We start from the raw sequence: 15,864 nt of genomic DNA, 5'->3' as shown, positions 1-15,864 counted from the left end.
ATTGTCTGGTACTTGTGTGACGCGAATGTTACTTGCCACTTGTCAGCCCAAGCCTGGATAATGTCCAGGTCTTGTTGCATTTGGACATGGACTGCTTCAGTATCTGAGGAGTCGCGAATAGTGCTGGACATTGTGCAATCATCAGCAAACATCCACAGTTCTGACCTTCAGATGGAGGGAAGGTCTTTGATATAACAGCTGATGATGGTTGGGCCGAGAACACTACACCTGAGGAACTTCTGCAGTGATGTCCTGGAGCTGAGATGACTGATCTCCAAAAACCACAGCCATCTGACTTTGTGCTCAGTAAGACACCAACCAGTGGACAGTTTACCCCCTGCTTCCTATTGACTCCAGTTTTGCTAGGACTCCTTGATGCCACACTCGGTCAAATGTGGCCTTGATGTCAAGAGCAGTCACTCTCCCATCACCTTGGGAGTTCAACTCTTTTGTCCATAGTTGAACCAAGGCTGTAATAAGGTCAGGAGCTGAGTGGCACTTGCGGAACCCAAACTGGATATCGGTGAGCAGGTTATTGCCAAGCATGTGCCGCTTGATAACACGGCTAATGACCCCTTCCATTACTTTACTGATGATCGAGAGTAGACTGATGGAGCAGTAATTGGCTGGGTTGGGCTTGTCCTGCTTTTTGTGTGCCGGACATACCTGGGCAATTTTCCACATAGCCGTGTAGATGCCAGTGTTGTAGCTGTACTGGAATAGCTTGGCCAGGGGCGCAGCAAGTTCTGGAGCTTATCTTCAACAAGTCTTCAGTCCTACAGCTGGCATATTGCCAGGGCCCATAGCCTTTGCAGTATCCAGTGCCTTCAGCCATTTGTTGATATCACGTGGAGTGAATTGAATTGGCTGAAAACTGGCATCTGTGATGCTGGAGGCCTCTGGAGGAGGTCGAGATGGATCATCCACTTGGCACTCCTGGCTGAAGATTGTAGCAAAATGCTTCAGCCTTATCTTTTGATGGGCTCCCCCATCATTGAGGTTGGATACTTGTATAGCCTCCTCTTCCAGTTTAATTGTCTGTCACCATCCACAACTGGATGTGGCAGAATTGCAGAGCTTAGAGCTGATCCATTGGTTGTGGGATTGCTTAGCTCTGTCTATATTTTGCTGCTTATGCTGTTTGGCATGCAGCTAGTCTGTGTTATAGCTTCACCAGGTTGACACCTCATTTTTAGGTATGCCTGGTGCTGCTCCTGGCAGTCTCTTCATAGAACCAAGTTTGATCCCTTGGCTTGATGGTAATGGTAGAGTGTGGGTTTTGCTGGGCCATGAGGTTACAGATTGTGTTTGAGTACAATTCTGCTGCTGCTCATGGCCCACAATGCCTCATGGATGCCCAGTCTTGTGTTGCTAGATCTGTTCGAAATCTATCCCATTTAGCATGGTGGTAGTGCCACACAACATGGAGGGTATCCTCAATGTGAATAGGGGACTTTGTCTCCAGAATGATTGTGTGGTGGTCACTCCTACTGATACTGTCATGGACAGATGCATCTGCAGCAGGCAGGTTGGTGAGGATGAGGTCACGTATGCTTTTTCCTCTTGTTAGTTCCCTCACCACCTGCTGCAGACCCTGTCTAGCAGCTATGTCATTTAGGACATGGCCAGCTCGGTCACTGTTGGTGATGGATATTGAAGTCCCCCACCCAGAGTATATTCTGCACCCTTGCCACCCTCAGTGCTTCCTCTTAGTGGTGTTGAACATGGAGCAACACAGATTCATCAGTGGCAGTACGTGGTAATCAGCAGGAGGTTTCCTTGCCATGTTTGACCTGGTGCCATGAGACTTCATGGGGTCCAGAGTCGATGTTGAGGACTCCCAGGGCAACTCCCTCCCAACTGTACTGCCTCCTCTGCTGTTCCACTGGCAGGACAGACGCAGGGATGGTGATGGTGGTGTCTGGGACATTGTCCGTAAGGTGTGATTCGTTGAGGATAACTATGTCAGGCTGTTGTTGTTTGTTAACCAGAGGACACAGGTTTAATAGGCAAAAAAAAACCAGAGGGGATACGAGTAGAGTGTTTTTCACTCAGTGAGTTGTTATGATGAGGAAAGCATTGCCCAAAAGGGTCCTGGAAAGAGATACAACAGGAAATTTCAATAGGACATTGGTTCTCCACTTAAAAAGGCAACATGTGCAGGTCCAAGTGGCAAAGCGGGGGAGTGCAACTAATTGGATAGGCTCTTTCAAAGACCCAGCACAGGCTAGAGGGGCCAAATGGGCTTCTTGTGCTGTATGATTCTGTGATAAATTGAGATTGAGGAAGCAAATATAAAATACTAAGTTATAGTTCATGGAACGAGTATACTTGTGCTCTGTTGATTCAGTCGAAGGTAAACAGTATGATAGGAGATAACAAACAGCAGAGAGCTGTGGGGTTTGGATAGTGGGACTCGATGCCTTGTAAGTGCCTGCCCATAAAAGGCAGGCCTGAGGCTGAATCTATATGGAGCTGGTGGAGCTACAGGCTCAGGCTACTGTCAGAGTGAAAAGTAGAGAAGCAATGGGCTTCCCTGGACGGCTTTCAATCACGTTAGTACTCCTGGGTTATCTGGGATGGCTCTGTTCTAAAGAATGGAGATCAGATGTTTTAACTGCTGCTGGAGAAGGTATGGCTTGTGACTCCTTTTCTGTGTGCTGAGAGTTTATAATCGGCAGGCTCCCTGAAGATTACAGAACAGCTTCTGCCAAGTTGCTGGGAATTTGTTTTTAACGGTCCAGTTAGAGTCCTGAAGCCACATGTAATTGTGAATGTTACTGATGCCTCTCAGCCTTTCATGAAAAACACAACAACTCGCATTTATATAGTGCCTTTAACGTAGTAAAATGTCTCAACGCGCATTGCAGGAGCATAAATCAGGCAAACATTGACATGGGAAGATAGTGGCATAGTGGTACCATAACTAGACTAGAAATCTTTTTATTCATTCCCGGGATGTGGGCTTCGCTGGTTGGGCCAGCATATATTGCCCACCCCTAGTTGCCCTTGGGAAGGTGGTGGTGAGCTGCATTCTTGAACCACTGCAGTCCACGTGGTGTAGATACACCCACAGTGCTTTAAGGGAGGGAGTTCCAGGGTTTTGACCTAGTGACAGTGAAGGAATGGCGATATATTTCCAAGTCAGGATGGTGAGTGGCTTGGAGGGGAACTTCCAGGGGGTGGTGATGTTCCCATATATTTGCTGCCCTTGTCCTTCTAGATGTAGCCATCATGGGTTTGGAAGGTGCTGTCTAAGGAGCCTTGCTGAGTTTCTGCAGTACATCTTGTAGATGATACATACTGCTGCTACTGTGCGTCAGTGGTAAGGGAGTGAATGTTTGTGGATGTGGTGCCAATCAAGCAGGCTGCTTTGTCCTGGACAGTGTCAAACTTCTTGAGTGTTGTGGGAGCTGCACTCATCCAGGCAAGTGGGGAATATTCCATCACACTCCTGACTTGTGCCTTGTAGATGGTGGACAGGCTTTGGGGAGTCAGGAGGTGAATTACTCACCACAGGATTCCCAGCCTCTGACCTGCACTTGTAGCCACAGTATTTATATGGCTAGTCCAGTTCAGTTTCTGGTCAATGGTAACCCCCCAGGATGTTGATAGTGAAGGATTCAGTGATGGTAATACCATTGAACATCAGGGGGTGATGGTTATATTCTCTCTTGTTGGAGATAGTCATTGTCTGGTACTTGTGTGACACGAATGTTACTTGCCACTTGTCAGCCCAAGCCTGGATAATGTCCAGGTCTTGTTGCATTTGGACATGGACTGCTTCAGTATCTGAGGAGTCGCGAATAGTGCTGGACATTGTGCAATCATCAGCAAAAATCCACAGTTCTGACCTTCAGATGGAGGGAAGGTCTTTGATATAACATCTGATGATGGTTGGGCCGAGAACACTACACCTGAGGAACTTCTGCAGTGATGTCCTGGAGCTGAGATGACTGATCTCCAAAAACTACAGCCATCTGACTTTGTGCTCAGTAAGACACCAACCAGTGGACAGTTTTCCCCCTGCTTCCTATTGACTCCAGTTTTGCTAGGACTCCTTGATGCCACACTCGGTCAAATGCGGCCTTGATGTCAAGAGCAGTCACTCTCCCATCACCTTGGGAGTTCAGCTCTTTTGTCCATAGTTGAACCAAGGCTGTAATAAGGTCAGGAGCTGAGTGGCACTTGCGGAACCCAAACTGGATATCGGTGAGCAGGTTATTGCCAAGCATGTGCCGCTTGATAACACTGCTAATGACCCCTTCCATTACTTTACTGATGATCGGGAGTAGACTGATGGAGCAGTAATTGGCTGGGTTGGGCTTGTCCTGCTTTTTGTGTGCCGGACATACCTGGGCAATTTTCCACATAGCCGTGTAGATGCCAGTGTTGTAGCTGTACTGGAATAGCTTGGCCAGGGGCGCAGCAAGTTCTGGAGCTTAACTTCAACAAGTCTTCAGTCCTACAGCTGGCATATTGCCAGGGCCCATAGCCTTTGCAGTATCCAGTGCCTTCAGCCATTTGTTGATATCACGTGGAGTGAATTGAATTGGCTGAAAACTGGCATCTGTGATGCTGGAGGCCTCTGGAGGAGGTCGAGATGGATCATCCACTTGGCACTCCTGGCTGAAGATTGTAGCAAAATGCTTCAGCCTTATCTTTTGATGGGCTCCCCCATCATTGAGGTTGGATACTTGTATAGCCTCCTCTTCCAGTTTAATTGTCTGTCACCATCCACAACTGGATGTGGCAGAATTGCAGAGCTTAGAGCTGATCCATTGGTTGTGGGATTGCTTAGCTCTGTCTATATTTTGCTGCTTATGCTGTTTGGCATGCAGCTAGTCTGTGTTATAGCTTCACCAGGTTGACACCTCATTTTTAGGTATGCCTGGTGCTGCTCCTGGCAGTCTCTTCATAGAACCAAGTTTGATCCCTTGGCTTGATGGTAATGGTAGAGTGTGGGTTTTGCTGGGCCATGAGGTTACAGATTGTGTTTGAGTACAATTCTGCTGCTGCTCATGGCCCACAATGCCTCATGGATGCCCAGTCTTGTGTTGCTAGATCTGTTCGAAATCTATCCCATTTAGCATGGTGGTAGTGCCACACAACATGGAGGGTATCCTCAATGTGAATAGGGGACTTTGTCTCCAGAATGATTGTGCGGTGGTCACTCCTACTGATACTGTCATGGACAGATGCATCTGCAGCAGGCAGGTTGGTGAGGATGAGGTCACGTATGTTTTTCCCTCTTGTTAGTTCCCTCACCACCTGCTGCAGACACTGTCTAGCAGCTATGTCATTTAGGACTTGGCCAGCTCGGTCACTGTTGGTGATGGATATTGAAGTCCCCCACCCAGAGTATATTCTGCACCCTTGCCACCCTCAGTGCTTCCTCTTAGTGGTGTTGAACATGGAGCAACACAGATTCATCAGTGGCAGTACGTGGTAATCAGCAGGAGGTTTCCTTGCCATGTTTGACCTGGTGCCATGAGACTTCATGGGGTCCAGAGTCGATGTTGAGGACTCCCAGGGCAACTCCCTCCCAACTGAACTGCCTCCTCTGCTGTTCCACTGGCAGGACAGACCCAGGGATGGTGATGGTGGTGTCTGGGACATTGTCCGTAAGGTGTGATTCGTTGAGGATAACTATGTCAAGCTGTTGTTGTTTGTTAACCAGAGGACACAGGTTTAATAGGCAAAAAAAAACCAGATGGGATATGAGTAGAGTGTTTTTCACTCAGTGAGTTGTTATGATGAGGAAAGCATTGCCCAAAAGGGTCCTGGAAAGAGATACAACAGGAAATTTCAATAGGAGATTGGTTCTCCACTTAAAAAGGCAACATGTGCAGGTCCAAGTGGCAAAGCGGGAGAGTGCAACTAATTGGATAGGCTCTTTCAAAGACCCAGCACAGGCTAGAGGGGCCAAATGGGCTTCTTGTGCTGTATGATTCTGTGATAAATTGAGATTGAGGAAGCAAATATAAAATACTAAGTTATAGTTCATGGAACCAGTATACTTGTGCTCTGTTGATTCAGTCGAAGGTAAACAGTATGATAGGAGATAACAAACAGCAGAGAACTGTGGGGTTTGGATAGTGGGACTCGATGCCTTGTAAGTGCCTGCCCATAAAAGGCAGGCCTGAGGCTGAATCTATATGGAGCTGGTGGAGCTACAGGCTCAGGCTACTGTCAGAGTGAAAAGTAGAGAAGCAATGGGCTTCCCTGGACGGCTTTCAATCACGTTAGTACTCCTGGGTTATCTGGGATGGCTCTGTTCTAAAGAATGGAGATCAGATGTTTTAACTGCTGCTGGAGAAGGTATGGCTTGTGACTCCTTTTCTGTGTGCTGAGAGTTTATAATCGGCAGGTTCCCTGAAGATTACAGAACAGCTTCTGCCAAGTTGCTGGGAATTTGTTTTTAACGGTCCAGTTAGAGTCCTGAAGCCACATGTAATTGTGAATGTTACTGATGCCTCTCAGCCTTTCATGAAAAACACAACAACTCGCATTTATATAGTGCCTTTAACGTAGTAAAATGTCTCAACGCGCATTGCAGGAGCATAAATCAGGCAAACATTGACATGGGAAGATAGTGGCATAGTGGTACCATAACTAGACTAGAAATCTTTTTATTCATTCCCGGGATGTGGGCTTCGCTGGTTGGGCCAGCATTTATTGCCCACCCCTAGTTGCCCTTGGGAAGGTGGTGGTGAGCTGCCTTCTTGAACCACTGCAGTCCACGTGGTGTATTTACACCCACAGTGCTGTTAGGGAGGGAATTCCAGGGTTTCGACCTAGTGACAGTGAAGGAATGGCGATATATTTCCAAGTCCGGATGGTGAGTGGCTTGGAGGGGAACTTCCAGGGGGTGGTGATGTTCCCATCTATCTGCTGCCCTTGTCCTTCTAGATGTAGCCATCATGGGTTTGGAAGGTGCTGTCTGAGGAGCCTTGCTGAGTTTCTGCAGTACATCTTGTAGATGATACATACTGCTGCTACTGTGCGTCAGTGGTAAGGGAGTGAATGTTTGTGGATGTGGTGCCAATCAAGCAGGCTGCTTTGTCCTGGACAGTGTCAAACTTCTTGAGTATTGTGTGAGGCTGCACTCAGTCAGGCAAGTGGGGAATATTCCATCATACTCCTGACTTGTGCCTTGTAGATGGTGGACAGGCTTTGGGGAGTCAGGAGGTGAATTACTCATCACAGGATTCCTAACCTCTGACCTGCTCTTGTAGCCACAGTATTTATATGGCTAGTCCAGTTCAGTTTCTGGTCAATGGTAACCCCCCAGGATGTTGATAGTGAAGGATTCAGTGATGGTAATACCATTGAACATCAGGGGGTGATGGTTATATTCTCTCTTGTTGGAGATAGTCATTGTCTGGTACTTGTGTGACACGAATGTTACTTGCCACTTGTCAGCCCAAGCCTGGATAATGTCCAGGTCTTGTTGCATTTGGACATGGACTGCTTCAGTATCTGAGGAGTCACGAATAGTGCTGGACATTGTGCAATTATCAGCAAACATCCCCACTTCTGACCTTCAGATAGAGGGAAGGTCTTTGATATAACATCTGATGATGGTTGGGCCGAGAACACTACACCTGAGGAACTTCTGCAGTGATGTCCTGGAGCTGAGATGACTGATCTCCAAAAACCACAGCCATCTGACTTTGTGCTCAGTAAGACACCAACCAGTGGACAGTTTACCCCCTGCTTCCTATTGACTCCAGTTTTGCTAGGACTCCTTGATCCCACACTCGGTCAAATGCGGCCTTGATGTCAAGAGCAGTCACTCTCCCATCACCTTGGGAGTTCAGCTCTTTTGTCCATAGTTGAACCAAGGCTGTAATAAGGTCAGGGGCTGAGTGGCACTGGCGGATCCCAAACTGGATATCAGTGAGCAGGTTATTGCCAAGCATGTGCCGCTTGATAACACTGCTAATGACCCCTTCCATTACTTTACTGATGATCGAGAGTAGACTGATGGAGCAGTAATTGGCTGGGTTGGGCTTGTCCTGCTTTTTGTGTGTCGGACATACCTGGGCAATTTTCCACATAGCCGTGTAGCTGCCAGTGTTGTAGCTGTACTGGAATAGCTTGGCCAGGGGCGCAGCAAGTTCTGGAGCTTATCTTCAACAAGTCTTCAGTCCTACAGCTGGCATATTGCCAGGGCCCATAGCCTTTGCAGTATCAAGTGCCTTCAGCCATTTGTTGATATCACGTGGAGTGAATTGAATTGGCTGAAAACTGGCATCTGTGATGCTGGAGGCCTCTGGAGGAGGTCGAGATGGATCATCCACTTGGCACTCCTGGCTGAAGATTGTAGCAAAATGCTTCAGCCTTATCTTTTGATGGGCTCCCCCATCATTGAGGTTGGATAGTTGTAGATCCTCCTCTTCCAGTTTAATTGTCTGTCACCATTCACAACTGGATGTGGCAGAATTGCAGAGCTTAGTGCTGATCCATTGGTTGTGGGATTGCTTAGCTCTGTCTATATCTTGCTTCTTATGCTGTTTGGCATGCAACTAGTCTGTGTTATAGCTTCACCAGGTTGACACCTCATTTTTTGGTATGCCTGGTGCTGCTCCTGGCAGCCTCTTCATTGAACCAGTGTTGATCCCCTCGCTTGATGGTAATGGTAGAGTCGGGGATTTGCTGGGCTATGAGGTTATAAATTGTGTTCGAATACAATTCTGCTGCTGCTGTTGGCCCACAATGCCTCATGGATGCCCATCTTGAGTTGCTAGATCTGTTCGAAATCTATCCCATTTAGCACGGTGGTAGTGCCACACAACATGGAGGGTATCCTCAATGTGAATAGGGGACTTTGTCTCCAGAATGATTGTGCGGTGGTCACTCCTACTGATACTGTCATGGACAGATGCATCTGCAGCAGGCAGGTTGGTGAGGATGAGGTCAAGTATGTTTTTCCCTCTTGTTGGTTCCCTCACCACCTGCTGCAGACCCAGCCTAGCACCTATGCCCTTTCGGATTTGGCCAGCTCGGTCACTGTTGGTGATGGATATTGAAGTCCTCCACCCAGAGTATATTCTGCACCCTTGCCACCCTCAGTGCTTCCTCTTAGTTGTGTTCAACATGGAGCAACACAGATTCATCAGTGGCAATACGTGGTAATCAGCAGGAGGTTTCCTTGCCCATGTTTGACCTGGTGCCATGAGACTTCATGGGGTCCAGAGTCAATTTTGAGGACTCCCAGGGCAACTCTCTACCAATTGTACTGCCTCCTCTGCTGTTCCACTGGCAGGACAGACCCAGGGATGGTGATGGTGGTGTCTGGGACATTGTCCGTAAGGTGTGATTCCGTGAGGATGACTATGTCAGGCTGTTGCTTGACTAGTCTGTGAGACAGCTCTCTCAATTTTGGCACCCACCCCTCCAGATGCTTGTAGGCCAGAGCAGATAAAGACTGCAGATTTCCTCCCCTAAAGTTTTCCACAACTGACCATAATTAACCTATTGGACTTTTATCCCCAGATTTTTATTGAATTCAAATTCCACCATCTACCATGGTGGGATTTAAACCCAGGTCCCCAGGTTACTAAGCCCAGTGACAAATCCAATACGCCATCACCTCCCCTAGTGACCCAGGCTAATCACAGAATCACAGAAACACACAGTGCAGAAGAGGCCCTTCGGCCCATCGAGTCTACACCAACACGTGAGAAACACCTGACCTACCTACCTAGTCCCATTTACCAGCATTTGGCCCATAGCCTTGAATGTTATGATGTGCCAAGTGCTCATCCAGGTACTTTTTAAAGGATGTGAGGCAACCTGCCTCCACCATCCTCCCAGGCAGTGCATTCCAGACCGTCACCACCCTCTGGGTAAAAAAGTTTTTCCTCACAACCCCCCTAAACCTCCAGCCCCTCACCTTGAACATATGCCCCCTAGTGACTGACCCTTCAATTAAGGGGAACAGCTGCTCCTTATCCACCCTGTCCATGCCCCTCATAATCTTGTACACCTCGATCAGGTCGCACCTCAGTCTTCTCTAATCCAACGAAAATAACCCAAATCTATCCAACCTCTCTTCATAGCTTAAATGTTTCATGCCAGGCAACATCCTGGTGGATCTCCTCTGCTCTCCCTCGAGTGCAATCACATCCTTCCTATAATGTGGCGACCATAACTGCACACAGTGCTCCAGCTGTGGCTTCTCCAAGGTTCTATACAACTCCAACATGACCTTCCTACTTTTGTAATCTATGCCTCGATTGATAAAGGCAAGTATCCCATATGCCTTTTTCACCACCTCACTAACATGACCCTGCACCTTCAGAGATCTATGGGCACACACGCCAAGGTCCCTTTGTTCCACAGAACTTCCTAGCGTCATGCCGTTCATTGAATACTTCCTTGTCAAATTACTCCTTCCAAAGTGTATCACCTAATACTCTGGGGACCATGGGTTCAAATCCTGCCAGGGCAGCTGGTAGAATTTGAATTCAGAATAAATATGAAATATAAAGCTGGTTTCAGTAACGATGACCATGAAATTATAATTGATTGTTGTAAAAACACATGTGGTCCTTACCTGGCCTGGCCTACATGTGAGTCCAGCAATGTGGTTGACTCTGCCCTCTGAAAATCTAAAGATGGCATAGCGAGTCAGCTCAGTGAGGGGTGGGCAGCAAATGCTGGCCTTTCCTGTCCACTTACATCCCATTGAAGAGTAAAGACTGGGCTGACCAAATGCTGGTAAAAGAGCTAGGTTTTCAGATAGGCCATAAAAGTTAGAAAGACAAAGAGGTTTTTAGAGGGAACTTCAGAACTAAGTCACAGCCACAACCTTCCCATCACGGCCCCCACCCGCACAACCCAGTGACCCAGGCAAGTGGGAGATGCATGAGAGGCCATAACTGGAGGAGTGCAGGAATCTCGGAGGTTGCTGACAAACGTTCCCTCATTAGTTGAATAGACGCATGATCTCTTGCCACAAATTGCATTGACATTTGCAAACTTTTCTTCCTGATAAAGGTATCACTTTAGATGCTACTTTAGTACAAGGGCCCATTCTCAGAAGCTCACCAGCTGGTATGACAATGTAGAACTTTGAACAATTGAGTCCATTTTTTTTAATTACAACGATGCAGATTGTGGGGGCCGAGGTGTTTAAAGTTATGAAAGGATGGGATCGCATAGTTAGTAGCAAACTGATTCCAGTAGTTAAGGGAGTTATGGATGAGGGAACAGTGATACAAGATTAAATTTAAGAGATTTAGAGCAGAGGGCAGGAGACATTATGGTACATGACGTAAGGAGGTGACATTCACCACCAGCGTCAAAGATCGAAATTATGTCAACATCCAAGGTTGGCTCAGATAGGTGGATAATGGAAAATCAGATTGGAGGAATATGGGAACAGGAGTTGTTAAAGGTGATTGGAACTAATTACTCACGAGGAGGGTAAACGCTAAGAGGGATTGTTGGGCTAAGTGATTATAAGATCAAAAAGATTCGAGTTGGGGGGTAGGCCTTTCGACCCTCCAAGCCTGCTCCGCCATTGGCTGATCTGATTGTGGCCTTAGCTCCACTTTGCTGCCTGCCTTCGACTCCCTTGTCGATCAGAAATCTGTTTAACTCAGCTTTGAATATATTCAGTGACCGAGCCTAATTTCTGCGCAGGAGAATTCCAAAGGCTAACAACCCTCTGAGGGAATAAATTACTCCTCATCTCCCTCTTAACTGAGAAACCCTTTATTTTGAAACTGTGCCCCCTAGTTCTAGACTCCCCCTCAAGTGGAAACATCCTCTGAATATCCAGCCTGTCAACCCCCCCTCAGAATCTTATAGGCTTCAATAAGATCACTTCTCATTCTTCTGAACTCCAAAGAGTATAGGCCCAACCTGTTCAACCTTTCTTCATAAGACAACCTCGGCATCCCAGGAATCAGTTGAGTGAACCTTCTCTGAACTGCCTCCAATGCAGATATATCCTTCCTTAAGTAAGGAAACCAAAACTGTACACAGTACTCTAGATGTGACCTCAAGTGCCCTGCACAGTTGTAAGATGACTTCCCTACATTCATACTCCATCCCTCTTGCAATAAAGGCCAACATTCCATTTGCCTTCCTAATTATTGGCTGTACCTGCACATTAACTTGTGACACACAAAGGATAATCAATACTTGGAATATATTTCTAGGCAGAATAGGCCTGGAATGATTCAGCAGGTCTGACAACATCTGTGGAGAGGAAGACAGAGTTAACATTTCGAGTCTGTATGACTCTTCCACAGAACTAAACAGAAATAGAAATATGGTGAAATTTATACTGTTTAAGGGGAACGGAACAGGTGAAGCTGGATAGAGGGCCAGCGATAGGTGGAGCAAAGGAGAGATTGCAAAAGATGTCTTAAACAAAAGGTCAAAGGAGTGTTGGTGGTGGTGATACTGGCTAAAGGAGATGCTAATGGTGACATTAAGAGTAGAAAGCAGGATGAACAAGCGACAGATGGCCCTAGTGGGGTGGGGTGGGGGGAGGCGAAAGTGGCGGGAAAAAAGATCGAAATAGGCTAAAAGCTGGGGATAAAACAATTAATAAAAATAGAAATACATTTAGAAAAATGATAATATTAATACAAATAGGTGGGAAAAATATATATAAAAATTAAAAAATAAAAATGAATATTTGAAAAAAGGGGATCAAAAAGGGGTGGGGATGGAGGAGAGATCTGAAGTTGTTGAACTCAATATTCAGTTGGGAAGGTTGTAAAGTGCCTAATCGGAAGATGAGATGCTGTTCCTCCAGTTTGCGTTGAGCTTCACTGGAACAATGCAACAAGCCAAGGACGGACATGTGGGCATGAGAGCAGGGTGGAGTGTTGAAATGGCAAGCAACAGGGCGGTCTGGGTCGTGCTTGCAGACAGACCGAAGGTGTTCCGCAAACCGGTCACTCAGTCTGCGTTTGGTCTCTCCAATATAGAGGAAACCACATTTGGGAGCAGTGGATGCAGTCAACCAAATTGAGGGAAGTGCAAGTGAAATGCTGCTTCACATGAAAGTAGCGTTTGGGCCCTTGGACAGTTAGGAGGGGGAAAGTAAAAGGGCAGGTTTTGCACCTTCTGCGATTGCATGGGAAGGTGCCCAGGGAGGGGGTTGAGGTGTTGGGGTTGATGGAGGAGTATACTAGGGTGTTCCGGAGGGAACAGTCTCTACGGAGTGCCAACAGGGGGAGTGAAGGGAAGATGTGTTTGGTGGTGGCATCATGCTGGAGTTGGCGGAAATGGTGGAGGATGATCCTTTGAATGTGGAGGCTGGTGGGGTGAAAAGGGGGACAAGGGGGACCCTATCAAGGTTCTGAGAGGGAGAGGAAGGTGTGAGGGCAGAGGCCTGGAAGGTGGGTCAGACACAGTTGAGGACCCTGTCAACCACCGTGGGTGGGAAAGCTCAGTTAAGGAAGAAGGAGGACATGTCAAAAGCACTGTTTTGGAAAGTGACATCATTGGGACAGAGGCAAAGGGACTGAGAGAATGGGATGGAGACCTTACAGGAAGCAGGGTAGGAGGAGCTGTAGTCAAGGTAGCTGTGGGAGTCGGTGGGCTTGTACTGAATATTGGTGGACAGTTTATCACCAGAAATTGAGAGGGAGAGGTCAAGAAAGGGAAGGGATGTGTTGGAGATGGACCATGTGAAAGTGATATAGGGGCGGAAATTGGAAGCAAAATTGATAAATTTTTCCAGGTCCAGATGAGAGCATGAAGTGGCACCAAAACAGTCATTGATGTACTGGAGAAAGAGTTGTGGGATGGGGCCTGAGTCGGAATGGAATAAGGAATGTTCCACATACACCGTAAAGAGACAGGTATAACTGGGACCCATGTGGGTACCCATAGCTACACCTTTTATTTGGAGGAAGTGAGAGGAGTTGAAGGAGAAATTGTTCAGTGTGAGAACAAGTTCAGCCAGATGGAGGAGAGTAGTGGTGGATGGGGATTGTTCGGGTCTCTGTTCGAGGAAGAAGCGGAGAGCCCTCAGACCATCCTGGTGGGGGATGGAGGTGTAAAGGGATTGGACGTCCATGGTGAAGAGGAGGCGATTCGGGCCAGGGAACTGGAAATTGTTCATATGACGTAGGGCATCAGAGGAATCGCAGATGTAGGTGGGAAGAGACGGGACAAGGGGACAGAGATTGGAGTCAAGATAGGAAGAAATTAGTTTCGTGGGGCAGAAATAGACTGACACAATTGGTCTACCAGGACAGTTCTGTTTGTTGATTTTGGGGAGGGGGTAGAAGCAGGCTGTCTGAGGTTGAGAGACTATGAGGTTGAAAGCTGTGGAGGGAAGATCTCCAGAGGAGATGAGGTCAGTGACAGTCCTGGAAACAATGGCTTGATGTTTAGTGGTGGGGTCATGGTCCAGTGGGAGGTAGGAGGAAGTGTCTGCGAGTTGGCACTCAGCCAACCTCTGCGAGGTAGAGGTCAGTGTGCCAGGCAACAACAGCACCAAAACAAAAACAAAAACAGAATTACCAGGAAAAACTCAGCAGGTCTGGCAGCATCGGCGGAGAAGAAAAGAGTTGACGTTTCGAGGCCTCATGACCCTTCGACAGAACTTGAGTTCGAGTCCAAGAAAGAGTTGAAATATAAGCTGGTTTAAGGTGTGTGTGTGGGGGGCGGAGAGAGAGAGAGAGAGAGGTGGAGTGGGCATGTGGTTGTAGGGACAAACAAGCAGTGATAGAAGCAGATCATCAAAAGATGTCAACAACAATAAAACAAAAGAACACATAGGTGTTAAAGTTAAAGTTGGTGATATTATCTAAACGAATGTGCTAATTAAGAATGGATGGTAGGGCACTCAAGGTATAGCTCTAGTTGGGGTGGGGGGAGCATAAAAGATGTTAAAAAAAAAAAAAAAAAATAAATAAATATTTTTTTCTTCTTTTTCTCTTTTTATAATGGAAATAGGTGGGAAAAGGAAAATCTATATAATTTATTGGAAAAAAAAGAAAAGGAAGGGGGAAACAGAAAGGGGGTGGGCTGGGGAACGGAGCTCACGACCTAAAGTTGTTGAATTCAATATTCAGTCCGGATGGCTGTAAAGTGCCTAGTCGGAAGATGAGTTGTTGTTCCTCCAGTTTGCGTTGGGCTTCACTGGAACAATGCAGCAAGCCAAGGACAGACATGTGGGCAAGAGAGCAGGGTGGAGTGTTAAAATGGCAAGCGACAGGGAGGTTTGGGTCATTCTTGCGGACAGACCGCAGGTGTTCTGCAAAGCGGTCACCCAGTTTACGTTTGGTCTCTCCAATGTAGAGGAGACCACATTGGGAGCAACGAATGCAGTAGACTAAGTTGGGGGAAATGCAAGTGAAATGCTGCTTCACTTGAAAGGAGTGTTTGGGTCCTTGGACGGTGAGGAGAGAGGAAGTGAAGGGGCAGGTATTGCATCTTTTGTGTGGGCATGGGGTGGTGCCATAGGAGGGGGTTGAGGAGTAGGGGGTGATGGAGGAGTGGACCAGGGTGTCCCGGAGGGAGCGATCCCTACGGAATGCCGATAAGGGGGGTGAAGGGAAGATGTGTTTGGTGGTGGCATCATGCTGGAGTTGGCGGAAATGGCGGAGGATGATCCTTTGAATGCGGAGGCTGGTGGGGTGATAAGTGAGGACAAGGGGGACCCTATCATGTTTCTGGGAGGGAGGAGAAGGCGTGAGGGCGGATGCGCGGGAGATGGGCCGGACACGGTTGAGGGCCCTGTCAACGACCGTGGGTGGAAAACCTCGGTTAAGGAAGAAGGAGGACATGTCAGAGGAATTGTTTTTGAAGGTAGCATCATCGGAACAGATGCGACGGAGGCGAAGGAACTGAGAGAATGGGATGGAGTCCTTACAGGAAGCG

Source organism: Carcharodon carcharias, chromosome 5 (genome assembly GCF_017639515.1).
Source record: "Carcharodon carcharias isolate sCarCar2 chromosome 5, sCarCar2.pri, whole genome shotgun sequence".
Taxonomy (NCBI): domain Eukaryota; kingdom Metazoa; phylum Chordata; class Chondrichthyes; order Lamniformes; family Lamnidae; genus Carcharodon; species Carcharodon carcharias.
This window is presented reverse-complemented; position numbering follows the sequence as displayed.